The 24,642-nt window shown below is 42.5% G+C and overlaps 1 protein-coding gene across 2 annotated transcripts in view; it reads right to left on the bottom strand.

Annotated features, from left to right (window-relative positions):
- DPP7 (dipeptidyl peptidase 7) overlaps window positions 1-24,642 on the bottom strand; it is a 2,619,404-nt gene that overhangs the window by 1,545,420 nt on the left and 1,049,342 nt on the right. The window lies entirely within an intron of this gene.

Below are 24,642 nucleotides of genomic sequence, written 5' to 3'. Positions count from 1 at the left end.
GACCAATCAACAGTACACTTGGCAATTTTGATGCATTAAAAATGGGAGACAGGCAGTATTAATTAGAGGTAGATATTTAGAACCGAGATAGAAAGCATAGTATGGTCAGCCTGGAGTTATGCAGGAGCAAAAGCAAACAAACATACCTAATCCACACTATACTTGGTAATGATGATGTATAAAAAATAGGAGAGAGGAGGTGTCGTTCGTCCCGTCAGGATGAAACAGATAAACTTGCGCAGGCTTTGTTCAAAAGCAGCTTTATTATGTACAAACTCATCAGGATTGAGGCAAATAACTAACTTACTTAAACTTATAAACACAACGACTATTTCTCTCATACATGCTCACTCTCTGGCTGCACTCTCAAAATGGCACAGAAGGTAACATGCGCCTACTATTGATATATGCACGTTAGGTGCTTGGCAATGCTTCTTAAAGGTACAACACACACATTCTACAGGAGGTGGTTAGTAGAGGTAGATATTGGGAACTGAACTATTAACCATAGTATGGGGAAGTAGGAGAGAAAAGCATAGTATGGTCAGCCTGGATATGTGCAGGAGCAGCAAAGCCAGTTGTTGGTAAGGTGTTCTCTGAGGGGTGGTTTACATTTGTGTATGTGGGTAGTATTTAATATGTGCTTCACCACAAAATGGAATCCAATTCAGTGAGGAACAAGAATTTATTCTAAAATAAACTCGAATAGCAAAAATTCGTAGTATAAATCCACATAAAAAATTTTATGTGGGAGAAACTAAGAGGTCTCTTGCATGTAGAATCAAAGAACATGTCAGAGACATAAAAAAATATAAACAAACTAGTCCCATAGCATTGCATTTTAATAAGTTTCACAATGGTAGTCCAGATGGTCTAGCTGTGACAGTTTTAGATAGTGTAAGAGGTAATATGGTTTTGAATGAACTAGTTAAATATATATTAAGAAAAAAAGAGTTGTGTTTGATTTTAAAATTTAATACATTAATTCCTAATGGGTTAAATTATGAATGTTCGTGGAAAAGTATGTTATAAGTATATTAGTCGTATGTATTATTGTTAGTATTATAACACGGTTTCTTTATTTTGTTAATTGATGTATTAGAAGGGTGTGTTTGTAGTAAGTATATAAGAGATGTTAAAATGTATGAAAAGCTTTTACTCTGTTAAAGGCAAGCTTGCCGAGGCGCTAGAAAATTTACCTGTTGTGTACTTTATGTGGATTTATACTACGAATTTTTGCTATTCGAGTTTATTTTAGAATAAATTCTTGTTCCTCACTGAATTGGATTCCATTTTGTGGTGAAGCATTGCACGTTCGTTCTTTTGTGGTTGTATATAGTATTTAATATGTGTTGAGGTATGGAACTCCATTGCTTAGATATTTGGTAACAGAACATAGATTCCCCAAAATTATTGTTGGACTTAGTAACTTATAGTAGTATTTTGTCAGAGGATCTTACAGTTCTGCAGTTAGAATATGGCTGCCCTAGGTTTTTAAATGCTGGCTAGTTATCTGGTTGGTGAATGATGGAATGGGCAATAGTTGGTTGAAGGATAAGAGGTTAGGTAGTTTGATCCAATTAAGTTGCTGCAAGCAGAGCAGGGGTGTGACCTCAAATCCACCTTCTCAGTTTCTTCACTAAGACTACTATCAAAGATGAATCACAAACCAAACTACTCAGGATTCTTGTTGAAGATGAACTTAAATTTGACAACCACATCAATAATTGCATGAAAAAAACACCAAAATTTGAACTTACTTTACAGAAACAAAAAATTCCTAACTCAAGAATCTAAATTGTCCTTAGCTCTTGCCTACTTGCTCTCTACTTTATTATATGCCGCCCCAATCCTTACTAATCTCCAAAACAATCTGTCTACTAAACTAGAACTCACTCACAGTAAAATAGCTAGGTTTGCCAGTAACCTCCAATTTCGCTCTCACCACTGCCTTTCTTTTTTCCACTGGCTAGAATTTCAACATCAACTCCTTCTGCCACAGCTTCAACTGACTCGCTCTATCCTTCACTGACCCCTAGCCTGTCTTACTCTGGCAACACTTGTTACCTCCTATGTTTCTAACAGTGAACTACGTAGCTCAGCCCAACACCTCCTTCAAATTTACAAACTTAATAAATCCATTGGCAAACTACTTTTTAGTCACTCAATCAGCTCTGCCTGGAACAAACTTCCTCTTTATATCTGTTCACTTACTAACCAACTCTTTCAAACCTGCATTAAAAAGAATATCTGCTAAACTCCTGGACTTGCTCCTTTACTGATTCTACTTGATTTCCAACCCCTCTGCCTCTAACTCTGTTCTCCTCTGTTCTTTGTTTCTCTCATCTTATCTCCAGACTACGTATAAACATTTTTCTGACTGTCACCATTGATGATGCAAAAGTCTTTTACTTTTTTTTACCAAGTTTAACTTACTATTGTTTTGATTTATAACCTGATTTTGTGTGGCATACCTCTCTTCAATGTATTTCTACAAAGTTCTGTATTACGCTTCTTTTTTTACACCTCTCTTCAATGTATTTCTACATTTTTTTGTATAATGCTTCTTTTTAACACTGTACAAGACAAAACCACATTCCTCCTATGTTAATATGTCTAATACTTACTGTATTGTTAAGAATTCTACTGGAGCTTTTATCCATGGGTGTCTGCTGAAAAAGGGCATCTACCATGATAGACTAAGCCAGTTAACAAATGTCAAACAAATAAATAAATCCGCAAAGCTGATTGGTAACAAATCTTGCAATTTTGTTGCAACAGGCCTCTAATTTATTTAAATCAGTTTTTCTGAGATTTGTGAAAAGGAGAGAGGTGTACAGAAGGGTGGAGAGAAGATGTGTTCTGACTACAGAATGTCTGGCGGTGCTTGTAAGGTATGGCTTAACTCTGTATAAGTAAGTCCAGTTTAATGTGGATCTTTTTGATGGTTACAGCTATGTGTTTGTCAAAGTTTAGACAGTTGTCAATTGTGACCCCAAGTAGTTTGGTGTGATCTACCGGCTCAATTTTAGTTTTGTTGGAGGAATAGATGGCAAAGAGGGGATGGTGATTAGGTGTTTTGTTATTCAAGAAGAGCATTAGTTTTGTTTTATTTGGACCGAGTACAAGTTGATAGTCACACAGATAGGTTTCTATCCCTAGGAAAGGTTTCAGGGTTCTTTCTAGGAGATCTGGAAGGGCAGGAGCTGAACATATGAGTGAAGAGTCATCTGCATATTGAATGATGGTGGCTATGTGTTTGGCGGTACACAGATTGTTAGTAGAGATAGTGAAAAGCTGTGGCACAAGAATTGAGCCCTGTGGAACACCAGCTGAGATGGATAATAGAGAAGAGAGTTTGTTTTGCCATTTAACTGCTTGTTGACAGTCTGTTAACTAGCTATGAAACAAAGACAGGACTGGTTGGGAGAGTATTAGGGAAGCCAGCTCATTAAGTAGTTTTGGTGGGATATTGTGTCAAATGCTTTGGACATATCAAGGAAAATGGATGAGACAAGTAGGCAGTTTCTGAGCTGGTTTATTGTGTTGATAAAGCTTACAAGAGCAGTTGTTTATTGTGATTGGTTCTGAAACAGTGTTGGGAATTGGTTAGAAGGTTATTGCTTAGCAGATGACAGAGAAGCTGGGTGGCCATAGTGGTGCATCTGTTAGCGTTGCAGCCTTTCAGAAAGAGGTTGTCCAGTTTGATTCTCAGCTGGGGTGCCTTCTGTGCTGAGTCTGCATGTCCTCCCTGTGGTCGTGTGGGTTTCCCCCAGGTGATCCGCTTTCTTCCCACATCCCAAAGACATGCTCTAGGTGGATTCAACACTCTAAACTGGCCCTAGGTGTGAGTGTGTGCCTTCTGTGGAAGGTTGGGAGCTGGACTGGAACTCAACACCATAAAATTCCACTGACAATCGTTCTGTGGATAATCGTTCTGCTGTGGCAAACCCTAACCGGGAAAAGCCAAAAGGAGATGACGACAATAGAGGAGCTGAAAATGTATACATTTTTCAAGAATTCTGGCTAGTGGAGGGAGTATAGCAATTGGTTTGCAGTTTGAGAATTCTGTTGAGGAGTCACCTTTGTGCAGGGGGGATGACATGAGATTTTTCAGAGCTTGGGGATTCACTGTTTTGAAACAGAACAGTTGATTAGCAGACACACATGGTAAAAGATGGCGTCTGCAGCTAATCTGAGAAAATCTGTGAGGAGCAAGTCAGCAGCAAGGGATGTGGGTTTTAGTTTGTTTAGAAGTTTATTAATGCTACTAGTTTGTATTGGTCTGACTGTAAAAGAATTAATGTTTGCTGTTCCTGAAGAAATAAATAGGGGAGTAGTTTTTTTTTTTTTTTTTTTTTTTTACTAAGGATAGCACACAATTAAGTGCGAGTTAAATTGGGTGGCTATCTGAAGTGCTATTGGTGGTGGGAGCTGGGGTTGTGGAATGCCCTGGTTTTTGTACTTGTTTACTGGCATCCCAAACTTTTGGGGATTGTTTTGATGTTTTTGTTGGATCCTAGTACAGTAGGTCTTTTTGTCATTCTTGATATGTTTTTTGGCTAGGTTTCTTATTTGTTGGTAGGCTAGAAGAGAAGCTTTTTTGTTGTTTTGATACTGGGACCATGTTTTGTCTCTGCCTGAGAAGCTTCACAGTGTCTTTAGTTAGCAATGGTAAGTGTTTTGATTTGACACAGATTTTCCGGAGGGGAGCTAGACTGTTTAGGATGCTGAGGAATTTTTTTTATTGAAGTACTAAACTGCGAAATCTAAATGAAGATGTTTTAGTGGGGTCCAGTCAGATTGTTGTAGGAGGATTTTAAAGATATCAGGGGAGACCTTTATTTTATTTCGGACATATTTATACGTGATGATCATTGGAATGTTTATCTGGTGTCTAAGTGTACAAGTGGATAGGTGATCACTAATTATTACTGCAGGGGGTGTGTGTTTACTGGCTAGCTAGAAATGCATTGGTGCTGGGTGAGATTTGGGGGTAGGGTTGTGGAGCAGAGCGAGTCCAAGCACAGTGAGGGCGAATGGAGTGGGTAGAACCAGGAGGCAGACTGCATTTAAGCAGTAAAGACAAAAAACAATCAGCCACCTGGAAAACCACAGGTCAGAGCAGAAAATTAAGCACTTGCTCACTCCCGTAGCAGAGCTACTTACACCCTTGACAAAGTGGTTTCAAATCCCGTAAAAAGTAATATTATTATTTTGCTTATTTATTTGGTATTTCTGTTTCCAAAAATAATTTAAAGGAAAGAAGAGAAGCAACCAACTGTACAGGGGTGTTGGGGACCTAAAGCTGTAGCATCCTGGTTAGTGTGCTCTCCACTATACTCAACAAAGACAAAGTTCTGGTAGATGGATACATCTTTAAAAGTGTAGAAATGGAAAGCAAACATGCACTGCAGCAGATCTGAATAATTATATTATTGTGTTTTGCTTTTTCTCTCTTTGCAATTGGTTACTGTCCTGTTGTAAGAGGGTGGACATTCAAAGCATTTAAGGCTGGTAGGGGTAATACACGAGCTGTGCTGATAGAGGGGGATGTAAAAGAAAAGGGATGTATAAGAGAGAAAATAAAACAAAAAAGGCTAAAATAGAGTAAGCCACTACCTCACTCAAAAAAAGTTACCACTATTTGTTGAAAATGGTGGTCTGTCAACTTGCGTTTAAATGCAAAGTCCAACAGAGGTCAAGTAAATACAGCTGCAAACACTTCAAAATATTTGCTAGTAAACACAGCTGCAAACACTACAAAATATTTACAGTTAAATGCACTATTCCACTCTAACTAATGAGGAAGACCAGTACATCACCGTAATTAAGTATACTTGATTATCTCTCACAAACTATATCGCCCAGTTCTATAAACAAAGAATTAGTACATTTCCACACAGAACTGCCACAGATCCAAAAAGCATATAATCCTTGAGCTACTTTGTTGCCTTAAAAAAATTAAATATACTCCTATTATCTCTTGGTAGTAATATTGGTGAAGTTCTAAAGGCACACACGACACGAGCTTCACATGTGCAGTAGCAGAAATAAGTTATGCTTATTTATCTTTCAGGGATCTACAAATACAGGATTAGTTTTTAGGATTTTAGCTGTTATCTTACAGGCAGCTAAAATAATATAGCAATAATGTATGAGCTGATAGAGATTAAAAGGTACAATTTCACTCTGTAGAAAACATAAAACATTTTTTGTGAGCTGCTAAATTAAACAATACAACTTCAGATAGCAACCCAGGCAAGGAGCAAGCATATGGCCAAGTGTGGTTTAGGTGTTGCCTTAGTAAGGGCTTGAAACTGGAAAGTTTTGTGGTATGTTTCCGGTTTGCTGGGATGGTGTTTCAGTGTTTAGATAATGTAGCTGAAGTATACTGAGTTATTAGACTTTGCTGTGATTACTAAGAGCTTACTGGGTTAGCAAATGTCTCTTCCTGGAGAGTAGTGCTGCAGAGTATCTTAGTGATGGGCATTTTTCTGTTGCAAGTATAACATTGTGTACAATAAGTTGTGTCAATTAATTGGGTAGCTCAAGCCAGTTTAGTTGCTGCTTCAGGGCTCTGCAAGGACTCGTAAACTTAAGGATGATAGCATATTTGGTTATTTTATTATAATAGACAGCGTTTTTGGCTTTAGGTGTAGCATTTACGTTAGTAAAACAGATGAAGCATAAAACAGAGATGGAAGAAAGTAGGTAGATACTAGTGTTTGTCTTGAATCATCTGACAGGTAGTGCTTGGTTCTAAAGAGGGAGAACAGTTTGTGGTGTTTTTTAATCACTTGAAGGTCAGATCTGAGGTTACTGTCAATTATAACATCGAGAACTTTTGTCTGGATTACAGTTTTAATTTTTGTGGTACTGGATGAGATTTTCAGTTTGGTATTGTTTAGGAGTGGACAGCATACATTGTATTTTTTTTTAGGATTTAAAAGTAGATTTATATCTTTTATCCAAGTTTCAATATCAGTGAAAGAAATTTGGGTGATGTCCTGAAGTGTAGGTAGGGAAGGAGCTGCACATGTAAGGGTGGAGTCATCAGCATATTGAACTATGCTACGAAGTGGATGGCAGCATGTAGTTTGCTTACAAAATGATGAATAAGAGGGTGCATAATATTGATCCTTTTGGGATGCCAACAGTGACCGCTAAAGAGGAGGGGAGATTTTGTTTCTATTTGACTGCTTGCTGCCTGTCAGTCAGACAACTATGGAACGATGAGAGAGAGGACTGGATGAGGCTGAAGGAAGAAAGTTCACCGAGTAGAAGTTGATGAGATAAGGTGACTTTTTTTTTTTAATATAAATCTAAGAATAGAGAAGATATGAGGGTGCAGTCATTCCTATGTTGATTTATGACATTGATGAAGCTGAGCAGAGCAGTGGTAGTATAATGGTGAGGTCCAAAACCACAATGGATTTTTCAGAGAAGGTGGTTAGAGTTAATGCACTGCATAAGTTGTGAGTGGATGCATTTTTCTAGTATTTTAGATGGAGGAAACTGCATAGCAAAAGGCCTACTGTTGAAAAAGTCTGATGTGCCATCTTAGTGAAAATTTTTTTCCAGCTGGATGAGATGCATCTCTCAGATAAGGATCAGTTTATCAGTACGGATACAGGGAAAGCCTCAGCATCAGTTGCTGTTTCAGGTATTCTGTGGGACATTAGTAAGCAGCTAAAGAGGTTTGTTTCAGTAGAAGTTTTCTTACAGTGGGGTTAGAGACCAAGAGGAAGGAGAATGAATGTGACTGGTTAGGACAGAATGGGGGGGGGGGGGTGAATTATTAATCAGAGATAGTACTGTCTGCATAAAGTAGGAGATGAACGGAGATGGTACTGAGTTAATGGTGTTAGGAGTAAAAGGAGGTGTGTTTTTACGGCCAGAATGAATTAGGCAAAATATATATTACCGTAACAAAACGTATTGCATATCTCTTTGGATATTTGCTGCAACCATATCCATTAAAAAAGAACATACTTCTATTCCAACAGGGGGAAAAAAACAGCAATTCCCACACAAGCACTGTAAATATCATAAATGATAAACTTACAACTACTGCGCCACCCAGGCAGAGCTATGTGCAGAGATGTGTATATGGGTACAGTGCATCAAAGAAAGCAACCAAGAACTACACCTCAGAATCAAAGCAGAAACACCAACATCAAGGAAGTAAGCCTGGTTTATTCAGCAGAATAATTAAAACAATTTAGAAATCATTTTTAATAACACCACAGTTTAACTGGAAATGATGACTATAATGAATAGGTATTGTGGGGTTAGTAAGTTCTCCTACATTTATATTCGTGAGCCACTTTGCTGAAATACTTTTATTTTTCAGGGGGAAATTTTTATTTCCAGTGATTTCCTGATAAAAGGAACAGGTTTAGTACCTGTCCGTCTTTACATGGGGGGAGTCACTATTTGGGTAGCTGTGTCCTGTGAAGAAAACAAAAGTGGCAAAAGTCTGCAGATTTTAAGATAAAACTCATTTTCCTAAATGTTCTAGAATGGCTGCATAAAAAACGGGGGTTGGCATCATGGTTAAGGTCTTTATCTTACAGATTTAAGCTACAAGGTTTGGCGGTGACTTCTGTTTGTTGGCCAAACTTGTAATAGCCTATAAGGGGTCTATATCGCCATGTCGACAAGGCTGTTAATCAAACACCCTTACGTCGACACATGTACACCGAAATACCTAAATGTCGAACAGCCACAAAAGCAATTTTTTTCCCCAGGGGCCAACAAAAAACAAAACAGACAGACAATGAAGTGGGGGGCTTTTCCCCCCAAAACCCCAATGTGTGTGTGTGGGGGGGCTGTGCACCCCACACCCCCCTACTTAAATATATCAACTAAGAGATTGCACTACAGTGGAGGAAACGGCAAATTCCCGACAAAGGCCCAGCAAATTTTTTCCTTGGGAATAAAATCGCTTATGTGGCCATTCAACATTTAAGTATTTCGGTGTACATGTCTTGATATATGGGCATTCGATGAACAGACCTGTTGACATGGTGCTATAGACCCCCTATAAGTATGCAGGTTCATAGGCTAATACTAGGCTATGTATCCAAACCTCCATAATATTATAAAAAATAAGATTCCCCCTGAACAGGCTTTTGTTTTGACAAACATCTAGCTCATTTTTTGCACTGGTTGTTTGCATGATTTGTTCTACAAAATCTCACATAGAAATGTCCAGCTTTGAGCATTTGAAAAGGTAGCAATACCAAAAAGAATACTTGCAAATTTATTTCCACATATATTTCTGTATTTTTTTTCATGTCCTTCTGGTTGGGCAATATAAGGATTTTACTGAGGCAAAAGGACACTGTTAATGATGAAAGGTCCTAGATAGAAATTGTGATGGGCTGCAAGTGTATTGTTCCTGCTTTAAAAAAGACCCAACAAACAAGACTGTATTCTTATAACTTTTCCCATTTGAATCCCTTTTCTGGATGCTGGAATCCTGCTCAGGGCTAAGTATGCAAAGAAACAACTACAATAGAAGCAGTGAATATAGTGAGAGAGAAAACAACTGAAATTGAGATCTTTAGAAACAGGCAGGGGCAAACTACATAGGGAAAAAATGGGAACTGTGGGAACAATACATACAGGGGAGAAATGAGGTTTATAAGAAGGCAGGACTTAAATGAGTTATGTAATGTTTGACTGAAAACAACTGGGCAGATTATAAGTGATGTATAATGTTTGCAGCTGGGGGTTTGTGATGTAAAATGCTTGCAACTAGGATTGGGTAGGTGTGATTTGTTTTCATTTATATAAATGTACAATTGTTTATGTTGTAAGTGATGGTTAATTAAAGATGCTTCTTGCTTAAGAAAAAAGGGGCAGGAATTGAATAATTTATGTAATGTTTCTTAGGTTATATGATATTTGGCAATATATGTGAAGCATAATGTTGTTTATTTTAACTTCTTAATACAGCTTGATTACTTTTATGTAAATGTAAATGTGCCTATGTCACAAGTGATAATTCAATAAAGGTGTTAAAAAAAAACAAGCAAACAAACATCACTTTCCAGTTTCCTCGCAGAGAGCTTATAATTCCTTCCCGATTCCTCATATTTTAGCATTGACATCAAGCTATTTTCACCCATTTTGTACATGGGGATCAGGATGTCACATCAACAATGACCACCAAGTACAGCCGATATTCCCACCACCAGGCAACACAACAAGAATACAGATCCTATCCTATTGGAGGTTAAAGAGACAATTTCCAATAAAGATACAGCATCAAGCAAAACTATTACTAAGCCTGAAGTGGATAAAATGGAGCATTGCTTGCCAGGTAATTACCTCAGTTATGGCCTTGGAAAGGATATCTCATCAGATACTAGTGGCCAGTTTAATTGAAGTGGAAAGGAAATAAAGGGAACAAATAGGATGGCAGTGTTCAATGATATCCCAGTGGATATTTTAATAGGAAAAGATTTTGATAATACAATACTTGACATACATGTGGTACACACACATGCCCAAGCATGGAAGCAAGCACATTGAGAAGGTACCAGGTTGAGAAGCTACTAGTGCCAATACCACTAAAAAAAGGCTGGTGATGTGGCTGTTTCAGTGGGTGAGTAACACCGACCCTGGGTCTGAGCCACAGCTGTTGAAAAATACTGGGATTTTTTTTTTGGAAAGGGTTACTTCAAGGGGAAAGTTAGGTAGGAGTACCAATTCTGAATTTGAGCCATTACTATAATTTAATACCAGACTTCCTTTGGAAGGGGAGTCAGGGAGTGTCACTAAAAAACAGATGAGGCAAACTAAGTTCTCAATTATCAGACACTACCTTAGTGGACTGAGTGACTCATTTGATGAGAAGAATAAAACTTTGTTACTTAAGTCAAAGTTTAGACTGGAAAGTTTTTATATGGAAATATATACATAGAATGTTTATTACCCCTTAGAGAATGTCTACGTTTAATAAAAAGACTTCTTCAGTTTGCTGGAGCTGCAGTAAAGTTGTAAAAGCTGACTGAGTATGCAAATTCATGGACTGTGAAAAATTAAATGTATATTGGGATGAGATAATTGAAGATCAGCAATACTAATCAATGTTCCACTTCATCTGTAAAAAATCAACAAAAAATGTTTTGGAGTCTTCTGGCAGTAGCCAGAAAAATTATTGGAAATAAAATTCAGTTGTTATGTTCAAAGAATTTTTGAATTTAACAGCAGTGCTATGTAAAACAGAAAAAGAACGGTTTAGAATAAAGCCTGTAAATCATACTAAGACTTCTAGTTGATGGGATATAGCCTTAAAATGTTCCTACTGAAATACCAAGACTCAACTTGTTGACTGTATAAGATTATCCTGATGAGTCAATGTATTTCTACCTCTGTGTAGCAGTACATGATACTGAATTTCTTCTTTTCTGTTAATGTATATATATATATATATATATATATATATATATATATATATAAATATATATATATATATAAATATATATATTAAATCAATAAAAATGTAATAAAAAAGGAGAAAAACAAAAATGTAACAGTTCATACCTAAATTTCATTCATATATGCTACTCATTAATGCAAGGAGCATTACTAATAGATATTTTCTGGAAAAGTTGCTGCATTCACGTAAGACTGATGTTCTTGTTTATGAAACATGTTTAAAGAACAACAATCAGAAACTAGTTATGTCATGGTATAAATGTGTTAACAAACCTAACAAAAATATATCGTGTGACTATTACAATGGGGATTGAAGACTGTTAAATGCAACCTTGGCACACATTACAATTATTGGTGTGTACAAACCACCAAAGTGAAGTGCAGATAACCTAAAATAATTCATACATTTCTTGTATGAAACACAAGAAAAATGGAAATGGCTGGGGACTTGAATTTACCAGAGACAGACTGGAATAACACTCAATGTACATCAGTAAGTAAATTACTAACATCGTATATTCAGGAACAATTGTAACAGTTTGCAACAAACCTACATGGGAGCAGAGCATACTGTGACACACTTTGCATGCCTAAGGAGAAGACTTACTTTATGTCAAGTCTTACCCACCTTTGACGTGTAGTGATCATGGGGTTACAAAGGTTAAACTACTGATCTGAAGTAAACTTAATTTTATCTGCAACCTGTGGGTATACGGATCCGTATCAAATCCGAGCCAGCAACTTTTTTTCTAGCCTCTGCTCCAAGCTCCTCACCTTACCCATAATGCCCTACTATCTCCTATCTTCCCTCAGATCTCGTTTGCTGTGCCAGTAGTGAGCATCATGGTCTCCTTCGCTCTGAGCTCAGGGATAGTAAGTGGTATTTTTTCTGGTAATCTAGGTGTGCTTGAGTAAATTTTTTCCCTTCCTCCCCTTGTGTAGGGTCTCGCTTGGTCATCGGTGTTTAAAAAAAAAAAAAAAAAAAGTTTTGTAGAGAGTAGTAGTTAGGCCTGCCCTTCCCCTACCTGTGTTTGTGTGTGGTTTGTTGGATAGGTAGTGTTTGTACCTTTGAGTGCAGGGCTATGGCCGATCAGCCGAAGCCCGTCTTCAAAAAATGTACAAAGTTTGGCCATAAGCTCTCCCCGGCTGATGGTCACACTCTATGTGTAATTTGCTTGGGAGTGGCACATTTGTCCACTCAATGTGCTATATGTTCTGATTTTAACCAGAGGGCCCTTAGGGATCGGGCCAAACTAGTCGCCAAAGGCCTTCTCCCTGCTGCCATGCTGGAATCTGCCTCAGCCTCGGTCTCTAGTGTTCCACCTCCCACCCAGACAAGGACTCAACCTCCCTCTTCTTCTGGTGATGGGTCTTCTAAAGACAAATCCTCAGTCAGCGTGGCTGACAAAAAGAAAAAAAAAAAGATAAAGAAAGGCGCACAGAGGAAAGAGAGAAGAAGGACAGACATCGTAAGAGATCCCCAGACAGGGAGCGCTTTCTCAGTCCCCCTTCTAAGACCATGAGGCCTGTTTCTCCATGGCTCCGGTCTCCTCGTTTCTCACCGGAGCCGTGGGAACATTCGGACCAGAGGCCTTCCTCACCATTGCGCAGACCAGCCAGATCCAAGTTGGTGGCCTCTTCGAGGTCGACTCGGAGCCTATCCAACATGGACAGGATGATACGGAGATTTATTTAGACCCAAATTCAGATGGGAGTCTTGCCAGGCCCCTCTCCCTCTGGAAGGGGGACCTCCATGCGTCTTTTCCTCCCCATCTCTCCTTCCCTGATCTGTGCTTCGGCGCTATTGGATCCGAGGTTTTTCGGAGCTGGTAGTTCGGCGCCGATGGTTCCTCCAACCTCAACTTCAGCTGTTACCTTGAGTTCCTCGGATTCGACTTGTTCGGATCAGAGTGACTCTCGGAGTCGCGGACAGGGAGTTAGACCTGGGGGAATGGATTCTTCGGCTCCGACATTTTCGGATCCGATCCTCTCCCTCAGACCTCAGGCTACCCTGGCTTTGGCTCCGTTCCCTGCATCGGATCCGGGGAGGTCTTCTCCCTCGGCCTTCGAAGTGGTGGAGAGGGTTCTCTCAAAGGGACTGAGACCCCAGCCCATCCACTCGGATACCACCCAGGCCCCCCTGGATTTGTCGACAACTCCCTTTATCCTGTCTCAGGGACAGCCCGTGCCAGAAGATCCCCAGGTTAATTTCCCTGAGGAAACCCCTGCAGCTCACGAATCCCCTTCTGAAAGTCCCACTGAAGAGGGTCACCGTAAACGCAAATGCAAAAAGTACAGTTTTGTACCTACCATAAATGTAGATGTTCAAGTGTTCACCCTGCTGCAGTCATCACACTTGGGTTATCCTGCCATTAGGCAGTCCTGCAGTCAGCCTGAATTCCAAAGTCTTGGTCTGGCGTCGGTTGCTGTCGCTTCTTCCCTGACGTCAGTGCGCCAGGGGTATATAAGAGGCATCCGCTGCCATTTTCTTCAGTTTTTCTTGCCCCAGATGTCAGGTGCCCCCAATAGGTAGGCAATATATATATAGCTTTATAAAAATAAAACAATACCTTCAGGCACAAGCAAATACACCACAGAGGTTGTATAGGATAGAGTGGTATAGATAAGTTCAGCTAGTTCAGAGGGGATGGAGGGAGGGTAACCTGGACTGCAGCAGGGTGAACACTCGAACATCTACATTTATGGTAGGTACAAAACTGTACTATGTTCATCGTGTTACCCTGCTGCAGTCATCACACTTGGGTTGAATCCCAAAGCTAAGGATGGGTGGTGGAGTTAAACAGGGTTAGAAGAAGCTAGTAGGCCCTGCAAAACTGCAGTGGCAAAACCAGCTCTAGTCTTAGAATATAGAGGTAAGTGATGGTGTTTGGTGAAGGTGTGCACTGAACTCCAGGTTGCAGCTGCCAGAATATCCTTGGTTGGCACTCCCCTGAGAAAGGCTGCTGATGTAGCTGTAGCCCTGGTGGAGTGGGACCTAATGTTAGCAGGTACCGGTTTTCCATGATGCGTGTAGCAGAAACGTATGCAATGCCCTATCCATTTAGAAATGGTCTGTTTTGAGATAGCTTTTCCTTGTGATCCTGCAGCACAGGCTACAAAGAGCTGGTCAGATTTTCTAAAAGCCTTAGTTTTATCCAAGTAGTAACGTAATTGCCTGTGAATGTCCAAAGAGTGCAGGAGTCTTTCTCCTTTGTTCTGGGGATTTGGGAAAAAGGTGGGCAAATGAATGGTTTGGTTTAGGGCCACACTGGATACCACCTTTGGCATAAAGGAAGGGTTAGTTCGTAGAGACTCTGTCTTGATGAAAAATGAGGAAAGGCTCCACTGCCATTAGTGCCTGTAGCTCTGAGACTCTTCTAGCTGAGGTTATTGCTAGTAGCAGGGCAGTTTTCCATGAAAGAAATTTTAAATCAGCTGAAAAAGCTGGTTCAAAGGGCGGCAGTGTAAGCTTTTCCAGAACAAAGTTGAGATCCCAAGTAGGTGTTGGTGCTCTCCTGGGCAGTCTTATGTTCTTAGCCCCTCTGAGGTACTGTCCTAGGAGTGGATGTGAGAATAAAGGAGGATCTGTGTTGTAATGAGCTCAAATTGCTGAGGCGTGGATCTTAATAGATGAAAAGGAAAGTTCTTTGTGCAACATCTCAGTTAAATATTGTAGAATCTGAGGAATGTTTGGATCAAGGGGATTTTGGCCTTTAGCCTGGTTCCAGGCACAAAATCTTCTCCATTTGTCTGAATAGGTTCTCCTGGTGCTGGGCCTCCTGGCCTCCAGAATGACATCCATAACAGCTTTGGATAGAGGTGTTGGCTGGTTGTTTAGGTAATTTGCCATGCAGCCAGGTTTAAAGTCTTGAGCTGGCTGTGTAGAATCTGATTGTCTCACTGGGTGAGCAGGTGAGGAATTTGTGGTAAAATCCATGGTGGGCCGTGGGCCATGTTCCTTAGAATTGGATACCAATGCTGGCGTGGCCAGTCTGGTGCAATGAGTATCATTTGTGGCCTCTCTAATTTGACTTTCAGTAGTACCTTTGCTAGAAGAGGTAGTAGAGGAAAGGCATACACTGTTAATGTTTTCCAACTGAATGAGAGAGCGTCCAATTTCCAAGCTTGTGGATGGAATGTCCTTGTGCAAAATTTTTGAAGTTGGTAGTTTTGGGGGCTGGCAAACAGATCTATGTCTGGGCATCCCCATTTTTGAGCTATCATTGCAAATACTTGTGGATCTAGTTTCCACTCATGTGGATCCATGATGTTTCTGCTTAGGTCGTCTGCCAATGTGTTTTTCTTTCCTGGCAGGAATTGTGCTTGTAATTGAACCTGGTAAGACAGTGCCGTGTTCCACAACGTCATTGCTTGCCTGCATAGAGGGTAGGAATGTGTGCCCCCTTGCTTGTTTATGTACCACATTACTGAGGTATTGTCCGTCTTTATTATTAGTTGTCCTGGGTGTAAGAGGTCCTTGAAAGCTGTTAGGGCACTCTGTACTGCTAGCATTTCTTTTTGATTGATATGCAGATGCCTTTGATCTGTAGCCCATTTGCCCTGAATGCACTGTCCTGCCATGTGTGCTCCCCAGGCATAGTCCGATGCATCTGTTGTGATAGTTTGCCTGGCTGTGGGTAAGGTGAAAGGCTGACCCTTGTTGAGGTGACATGCCTATGCCCACCATAGAAACTCCTGTTGAAGGCAGGGAATGAGTGGTATCATTGTTTCCAAGCTGTGGCTGTGCTGAGTCCATATGCTTTTCAGGTACCATTGTAATTTCCTCATATGCAGTTTTGCAAATGGTATTAGTAGTATGCAAGATGCCATGAATCCCAAGGCCTGCAGAATTTTTCTTGCAGGGAGTTGGGTCTTTGTTGCCATTATTTTGAAATATTGAGTCAGCTGTTGTTGCTTGTCTGGCGTGAGATAAACCATCTGGGCCGTTGTATTCAAGCTGGCACCCAGGAATATTATGTTTTGTGAGGGCACTAGTTTTGAGTTCTTTTCGTTTACTGTGTACCCTAGGCAACTTAGAAGGTGTTCGACAAATGTCAGATGCTTTAAAAGAATGTCCTTGCTTTCAGCTTGAATAAGGCAGTCGTCCAGGTATGGGTATATATGAATTCCTCTGTCTGCAGTATGCAATTACTGGTGCCAGGCATTTTGTGAAGACCCTGGGTGCAGTAGATAAGCCAAAGGGCAGTGCAGAGAATTGATAATGCGTTGAACCTGCAATGAAGCAGAGGTACCTTCTGCAATTTTGTCTGATAGGGACATAGGTTCATAGGTTCATACTAGGCTATCTGCCCTAGGGCATTTATAAGCCTAGCCAGAGTGTGCTTGGCTTTCGCCACCCATTTTAAATTAATTTTGCTATGCCTTTTTTTGAGGTTAGTATACTGTGCCTCTGTCTAACAGTGACACAGAAGTGATAGCCGGGGTAAACCTACGATCTCCCATCCACTCATCAAGATTCCTCTTGAAGAGAGTCAATGTGGGACTCTGCCTAACCTGGACTGGGATTTTATTCCAGAGTGAAGGGAGCCTCTGGGTTATGAATCTGTCCCTCCAGCATGTCCTATTTATTTCAGTGCTGAGGTTCAAGTCTCGCGTAGCTCGATGGGATTTGGATTTTCTGAGGTGCAGCATGTCCATTAATTCCGGGTTGGACATGGCTTTATACATCAGGCACAGATTGCCTCTGAGCAGGCGGTATGCCACTGAGTAGAGCTGGAGTTTCTTTAACCGGGCAGCATATGGCATCTGTTTGAGCCCTTTGATCCTCATGGTGAGGTACTTTTGGGGTCTTTCCAGTTGCTGCAGGTGTCTGGTAAGGTACATCCCAAAAGTGGCATTGTACTCAATTATGGGCCTGATGAGGGATGAGTAAAGAGGCACGATGACCTCCCCTGATCTAGATGTGAATCCCTTCATGATTAGGTGGGCTATATAAAATGTTTTTCTAACCACTTTGGCCACGTGGTTGTCAAATGAGAGATTGCTATCAACTTGGGTCCCCAGGTCCCTAATGACTTCTTCTGTACTTAATGGATTACCACCTATGTGGTAATTTGTGGGCACTTTGTTTTTGCCAAAGGGGATGACTATACACTTTTTGGCGTTTAGCTTGAGGCCATGGCTCTGGCACCAGTTGTCTGTTTCTATGAGGCCCTTTTGGAGGATGCTTGTGTCGGCTGGAGAGTTGATTATGGCGCCCAGTTTGCAGTCATCTGCGAACTTGGTCAGCCACAGTCCTTCCGTGTTGGCCTGTACAGCCGAGAAATATATACCGAACAAGAGAGGTTCCAGGACTGAGCCTTGTGGGATGCCACTTGTAACTGGTTTGGAGTGTGACATGGCTCCAGCAATTCTAACCATGTGGGTTCTGTCCTTGAGCCAGTTTGCAACCCATCTAGTGACATAGGGGTTTATATTTAAGCTGGTGAGCTTATCTATAATGCCCGAGTGGGGTATTGTATCGAAGGCCTTTTGCGAGGTCCAGGTAGGCTGTGTGGACCACCTTCCCCTCGTCAATGGCCTTGGTGACTGTTTCAAAGAAATCGACCAGGTTTAAGAGGCAGGATCTGCCCTTAAAGCCAAACTGGGTAGGATCCAGTGTCTGTAGGTCTCCAATATCTTTATTTATGAGGTCCATGATGATCCTTTCCATAGCTTTGCAGACCAAGCTAGTCAGGCTTATGGGGCGATAGTTTCCAGGATCCGTTGAGGCACCACCTTTGTGGAGAGGGACCACTGTTGCTGTATGCCACTCTTTGGGTACATATCCTGTAGTAAGGCTAAGATTGAACAGTAGTTTTATGTTTGGGTTTAGCTCTTCTTGGAGTTCATGTAGGACGAGCCGGGACACCATCTGGTCCCATTGATGCTGTGTTTTTTGCTTTGGAGAGGCGGCTCTTACCTGAGCATCTGAGATGTCAGGGGCAGCACTCTGTTGGGATAGATATTTGCCCTTTGGTGGGAGGGGAGAAGTTTGCACTGAACCCGTCAGCTAGGATGTTGGCAATGTCTGTGGGCTCGGTGTATTTTTTGTCATTTTGGACTAATTCTGAGCATATCTGGGAATTCCCACCCAGGTTCCTAACATAACTAAAGAAAGCCTTGTGATTATCCTTAGTGTCCTGTGCAATTTTTCTCTCAAAGCTGGCCTTAGACGATTTTATGAGTGCCCGTAGTTTTTTGCTAACACTGATCAGAGATGCCTTCCCTTTTTGGGATTTTGCTCTATCATGTAGTAGCTTCCTCCTTCTATTGTATAGTTTGTTTATGGCTGGGGTCCACCAGACAGGACGTCTGCCTTTGGAGGATTGGGTCTTGGTTTTATTTGGGAATGCATGATCCATGCATTCCTGAAGGTGTTCATAGAATGCGTTTATAAAGGATTCTGCGGTCTGGGCCATATTTTCCACAGGCCCGGGGGCTTTGAAGGATTCCGCCTTGGTTTTGAGGCGTGTGAAATTTGCTTTAGAGAAGTTTTTCACTGTGGTTTTCTGGGCAGGGGGTGGGGTCGGGATGTGAATATCCAGTGAGATTAGTTTATGGTCTGATCTTACTAGTGAGGGATAACACTTCTGGTCTGGAGCATAGTGTCCCCATGTTGGTGATGATCAGGTCCAGTATGTTTTCCCCTCTTGTGGGAGTGGTAACAAGTTGTTCCATAGCATTTGAGTTTATAAATTCTAGGAACCTTTGGGCTAGGGTGTTGGAGCTAGAGTAATGCTCCCAGTCTATGTTTGGGTAGTTGAAGTCGCCCATTATAATGGTGTTTGGAGAGACCTTCATATTTTCCAGTATTCTCAGGAAGGCCGAGTGGGGTTCCTGTGTTTGGGAGGGTGGTCTGTAGCAGGCTATAAACTGCAAGGCAGTTTTACCCACTGTTAGTTGCACATGGATAGTCTCTGATGCTTCGTGCTGTGCCACCAACCTGGAGGTGTGGGTATCTTTGACGAATATTGATACTCCCTCTCCTTTTGTGGTTCGGTCCAAGTTTTGGGGCCGAAAAGCATGGTATGAGGTATAACCTGGTAGTGCTGGGGTGCTCTCGAGCCTTGAACCAGGTTTCTGTTACTGCACAGATATCGATGTTCTCCATGCTAAGGAGAGTTTCGAAGGTGCATCTTGAGGTTTAGACTTCTGGCGTTGAGTAGCATTACTCTTAGTTTCTTATCCCTTGTGATACCTATGGAGGTGGGTTTGTCTTTTGAGCCTTGCCTAAAAAAGGCACTATGGGGGTAGCAAGAGCCTTTGCCAATACCCGAAAGCCCAGGGGTGACAGGTGCAAGCCATCCCTAGCGAAGCATCGTGGCTTGTCAAGCATGTCATCCCAGGCTGACAGGCATTGGATCCCCTTTGAATGACACCAATACTTAAGCCAATTGTTGAAATTGCAGGTATGCCTCCTTGAGGTCCAACATTACTAGCGAAGCATTCTTGCCCAGCATGGGAAGAAGCTGCTGTAGTGTTAGTATCTTGAATTTTGGTACTTACAGATAGGTGTTCAGAATTGAAAGATCCAGAATGGGTCTCCATGCTTTGTCTTTTCTTGGGACTAGAAAGAGTCGAGTAAAATCCTTGTCCTGTGTAGGTACCTGTTGAATGGCTCTCATGTCCATGAGAGCTGTAATTTGTTTTTGTGCCTCTGCCCATTGATTTGGTGGCAGGTTTGGCATTCCTTTTATCCTTGGCAAGGTATGAAAGTGGAATCTGTATCCTTGAGACAATGTTTAGGACCCATTTGTCTTTTGTGATGATGTGCCAGTTGTCTGCAAAAAATGCTAATTTTCCTCCCAAGGGAGCTGCCAGGAGAGATATGCTTGGTAGTTTGAGGATTGAGTCACTGTTTGTCTTCTGCTAGCTTTGAGCCTTTCTTCTCCTCCTTTCTGGGTAGCAGTACCCCATTGGCGAGGTTTGTAAGGGCCTTGTGACTGACCTCTGCCCCTTGGGCATCTGTATTTGCCCCTCTGTGATCTGTCAGAAGCTGGAAAGGACCAGTTTTTTGTTGGCCAATTTCTGCTGAAACGAGGGGGTTGTACCTGTAAAAGTCATTGACCGTCTGCATAGGCTTTGCCTTATCCTCCATTTTCTTTAAAACCTCTTCTGCTTTGACACCAAATAATACATCCTGCTGAAAAGGTGCATCCAATAATTTTGCTTTAACATGATCAGGTAGGGTTTGTTCTTTTAACCAAGCATGTCTACATATGACAGACCCAGTAACAGCTGCTCTACAGGAAGCTTCCAATGAATCAAATCCATATTGTAAAGTATGTTTGCCCACCTGTTCAGCTGCATGCTACAGATCCTGCATTTCCTTGAATTCAGACTGTTCATTATGTGTGCTCATTTTTTGTTTTAATTGAGACATTAGAAATTGCTGATATTTCAGCATGTGAAACTGACAATTTAATGCTCTCATTGCCAGAGTTGCTGAGGTGTATATTTTCTTTCCCCATCTATCTAGGGCTCTGGAATCCCTTTCAGAGGGCACAGGATTTTTGGCCATAGAAGCTTTGGCCCCCTTGGGACCCTGGGAAATTGTTTCTGGGTCAGCCACAGGACTTTTATAAAGGAATTTGTGTGAGTCAGGTACTCTGTAGTATCTGTCTGGTTTGGCTGGAGCAGGAGGTAGAGAGTCTGGATTTAGACTAGACTCCAAGTAAACATCATCCACAATATCTAAAACTGGAGGGATAGCAAGTGGTTTGTGCTGGGGTAGTAAAAGGAACTCTCGGAGTCTTTTCATAGAATCAGAGTAGTCCTGGCCTTCCCAGTGGAAATGTTCCCTCATGGTATGTACAGTTTCTCCAAAGGAGTAGTCTTCAGGGGGAAATGCTGAGGGAATAGAGTCTTCAGCATCAGAGTCTTCATAAGGGGGAAAAGTGTAATCCTGTTCCTCAGAAGAATCTGGGGAAACTGAAACCTGGTCAGAGGAAGCATAATCCTCCTCTTGTCTTGGTCTTTTATCTGGAGGGGGATGGGAACCCCTGATTAGGGTAATCAAATCTTCAGCCATCTTAAGCATCTGTTTCTTAGGCATGGGGCCTTGAACTGTAGACTGATGTACAGTCTTTTTTGGTTTTAAAGGAGTTTTAAGCTTAGCATAAGATTTAATGGTGAGTGTAGTCGGTCTGAAGACACCTTCTGCAACCGAAGGTGTTTCCACTGCACCGGGGTCTCCTTCAGCTCCGGTGTCGGAAGGGCCTAATAAAGATGGCTGCGTCGGCCTAGTAGACTCTGCTTGAGAATCCGCAGCTGTCTGGGGTTCCAATTCTGCGGTCATCAGCGGCTGCGTAGGTGCCTCACTGAAAACCGGAGAACCGGCAACAGGCCCAGCAGAGGCCTCGGAGTCTGGCTTGTTCCTAGGCTGCCTGTCCTTATCCTTGCATTTTTTATGCATGCCGGTCGTCGGATGCTCCGACGGCATGATATAATTAAATTTCCTACCAAAATAATGTTGTGCGAAGTCAAAACGGCGTTCAATAGTTTGTTTATTAAACCTAGCACAAAACCGACAACCTGTGATGTCTTGGTCTGGGCCTAGGCAAGGAATACACTAAGAATGGAAGTCCTTATGAGGTATTTGCTTCCCACAAGAAATGCAATTGTTAACTTTTTCTGACATCGGAGTGAGGCAAGAAAAGGTTCCCCAACAGGGTACTTAGCTTTATTTAAGACTTCGGACTGAAATTCGAATTGAAAATCTCAGGTGACGGCCGACCAGCACTTGCGAACTGCTTCTGCTTCGGGCACCGTGCAGCAAGAAAGACTGAAGAAAATGGCGTCAGATGCCTCATATACCCCTGGTGCACTGACGTCAGGGAAGAAGCGACAGCAACCGACGCCGGACCAAGACCTTGGAATTCAGGCCAACTGCGGGACCGCCTGACGGCAGGATAACCCAAGTGTGATGACTGCAGCAGGGTAACATGATGAACATGGAGGCACTTGGACTCCCCTGAGTCCCTCACTACGGACACTGACTTAGACGAAGTCGAAGGTTCCCCCAGGTCACCTCCCGAAGACGTCTCCTTGGAGACATTATGGAGATCCTCCACCAGAGGGAAGGTTGGTCAGCCCCAAAACCTTCTGGGGATGAGTCAGTGTTCCTGGAGGCCCTTGGCATGGGCCCATCTACTTTCTGGGTGTCCCCACCAGTGGACCCCTTGGTGGACCTCATCACTACGAGGGCATGGAAGGTGCCTGACACCATAGAGCCCATCCCCAAATACCCTGACAAGGTTTTATCTCCCCCTTCCAACAGACAACCTTGGTCAAAAGGAGCCCCATTTGATGCTATGTTGGTTGTAGCGGCCACAAAAAAGGAACTAGCACAGGTGAGTTTCTCAGTCCACCCTCCAGACAAGGAGTCCAGGTCAGTGGATAGGTTTGGGAAGCGCGTCTACTCCTCAATGACCTTTTCTATCTGTGCACTGAATTATTTGGCACATGTGATTTGGCTTCAGCGAGACCTTGCTTCGGAATTTGCTGAGTCGCCCCCAGTCTCTCTACTGCCGCAGGACAGACAGTTGTTCTCGGCAAAAATGTCTACTCTGAAGTCAGTCTCAAACACGTCAATGTGACTCCTTTCCCATGCCATGGAAGGAGCAGCTAAGGCGGCTGGGACAGGCATAGCCATGAGGCGTCATGCCTGGCTCAGGTTGTGTCACTTCGCGGACCCTTTCAAGGCGTCGTTTATCAATGCTCCCTACGACGGTTCTTCCCTTTTTGGGAAGACAGTACGTGACACATTTGTCCACAGCGAAAAGGATGGGAAGACTGTCTGCAATCGGAGTCCGCTTCTCTAACCCTCAATGGTCCTTCTCTAGGAATCAAAGAGGGCAGAAGAAGATGTGGTTCCGAAAATCTCAGTTTTCCCATGATTCTCAGGACAACTATTCCCCCAGAGGCAGGGGGGAGGACAGGATCGATGCACCGACCCAGAGGTAGAGGGGGTCCCAGGAATTCTGGGTCTAGGGAACCCTTTTCTGATGGACCCGGTCAGCAGCCCTGAGGGGTTGCTCGACTGTCCTACTCTGGAGACAGTCGGGGGACGATTGTCCTTATACCCAGCGGCATGGGAGTCCATTACAACAGATCGCTGGGTTTTACAGATAATATCCAGAGATTACTCTATCCCATTTGTTGCCCCTCCATTTGTTGCCCCTCCAAATATTACAAAACACCTCCAGGATGTTCCACCCGCTCACAGGGAGGCCACAGCTCTAGAGGTCTCACAGCTGCTTCTCAAACGAGCCATCAAACAGGTCCCCTCCGATGAGTCTCGATTAGGCGTCTATTCAAGGTTCTTTTTGGTGCCAAAAAAGATGGGGGAGCTCAGGCCCATTCTAAACCTGTCAACATTAAACCTGTCGGTAGCCAAACAGAAATTCTGGATGGTCATCCTACAGTCCATTCTACCTTATCTCAGAGTGCGCGACTGGATGTGCGCGTCAGACCACCAGGATGCTTACTACCACATCAAGATACACAGAAGCTCCAGGAGTTTTCTGCGCTTCCGGCTGGGAGCCAGTCATTTTCAGTTCAGAGCCCTACCTTTCGGTCTCACCACAGGTAACAGAGTGTTCACCAAGGTAATGGCAATAGTAGCGGCTCACCTGAGGCTTCAGGGTATTCAGATGTTTCCTTACTTGGACGACTGGCTTTTCGCTGCGCCCAACAAGCATCACTTGTGTCTGACCCGAGATTATTTCATTCGGTTGGCAGATCTACTGGGAATTGCAGTCAATGTTCACAAATCCCATTTGAAACCAGTACAAGTTCTAGACGTCATTGGGGCATGGCTAGACACTTTGCAGATGAAGACATTTTTAACTCCATACAGGATCCTACACCTCAGGTACCACATAGCTCAGATAGCGAACTCCACGTCTCCAAAGGCGAGCAAGGTTCTCTGGGCTCTGGGCTACATGGCTACCGCCATATCGATTCTCTCTTGTGTGCGCCTTCACATGCGGGTTCCTCAATGGACTTTGGTTGTTCAATGGTCTTGGTTAGACCTGCCCATGGAATTTCCAATCAAGATCAGTCACATCTGCAGGACGTCTTCTTTGGTGGTTAAGTTCACCAGCGATATCAAAAGGACGCCCCTTTGCGTCATCTCCAGTCCAAGCCACAGTGACCACAGACACCTCCCAACTCGGGTGGGGG

This window comes from Protopterus annectens, chromosome 16.part0 (assembly GCF_019279795.1).
Source record: "Protopterus annectens isolate FY-2018-M chromosome 16.part0, PAN1.0, whole genome shotgun sequence".
In the NCBI taxonomy this organism is placed as follows: Eukaryota; Metazoa; Chordata; order Ceratodontiformes; family Protopteridae; genus Protopterus; species Protopterus annectens.
Note: the sequence above shows the minus strand (reverse complement) of the source record. Positions and strands in the feature narration are given on the sequence as shown.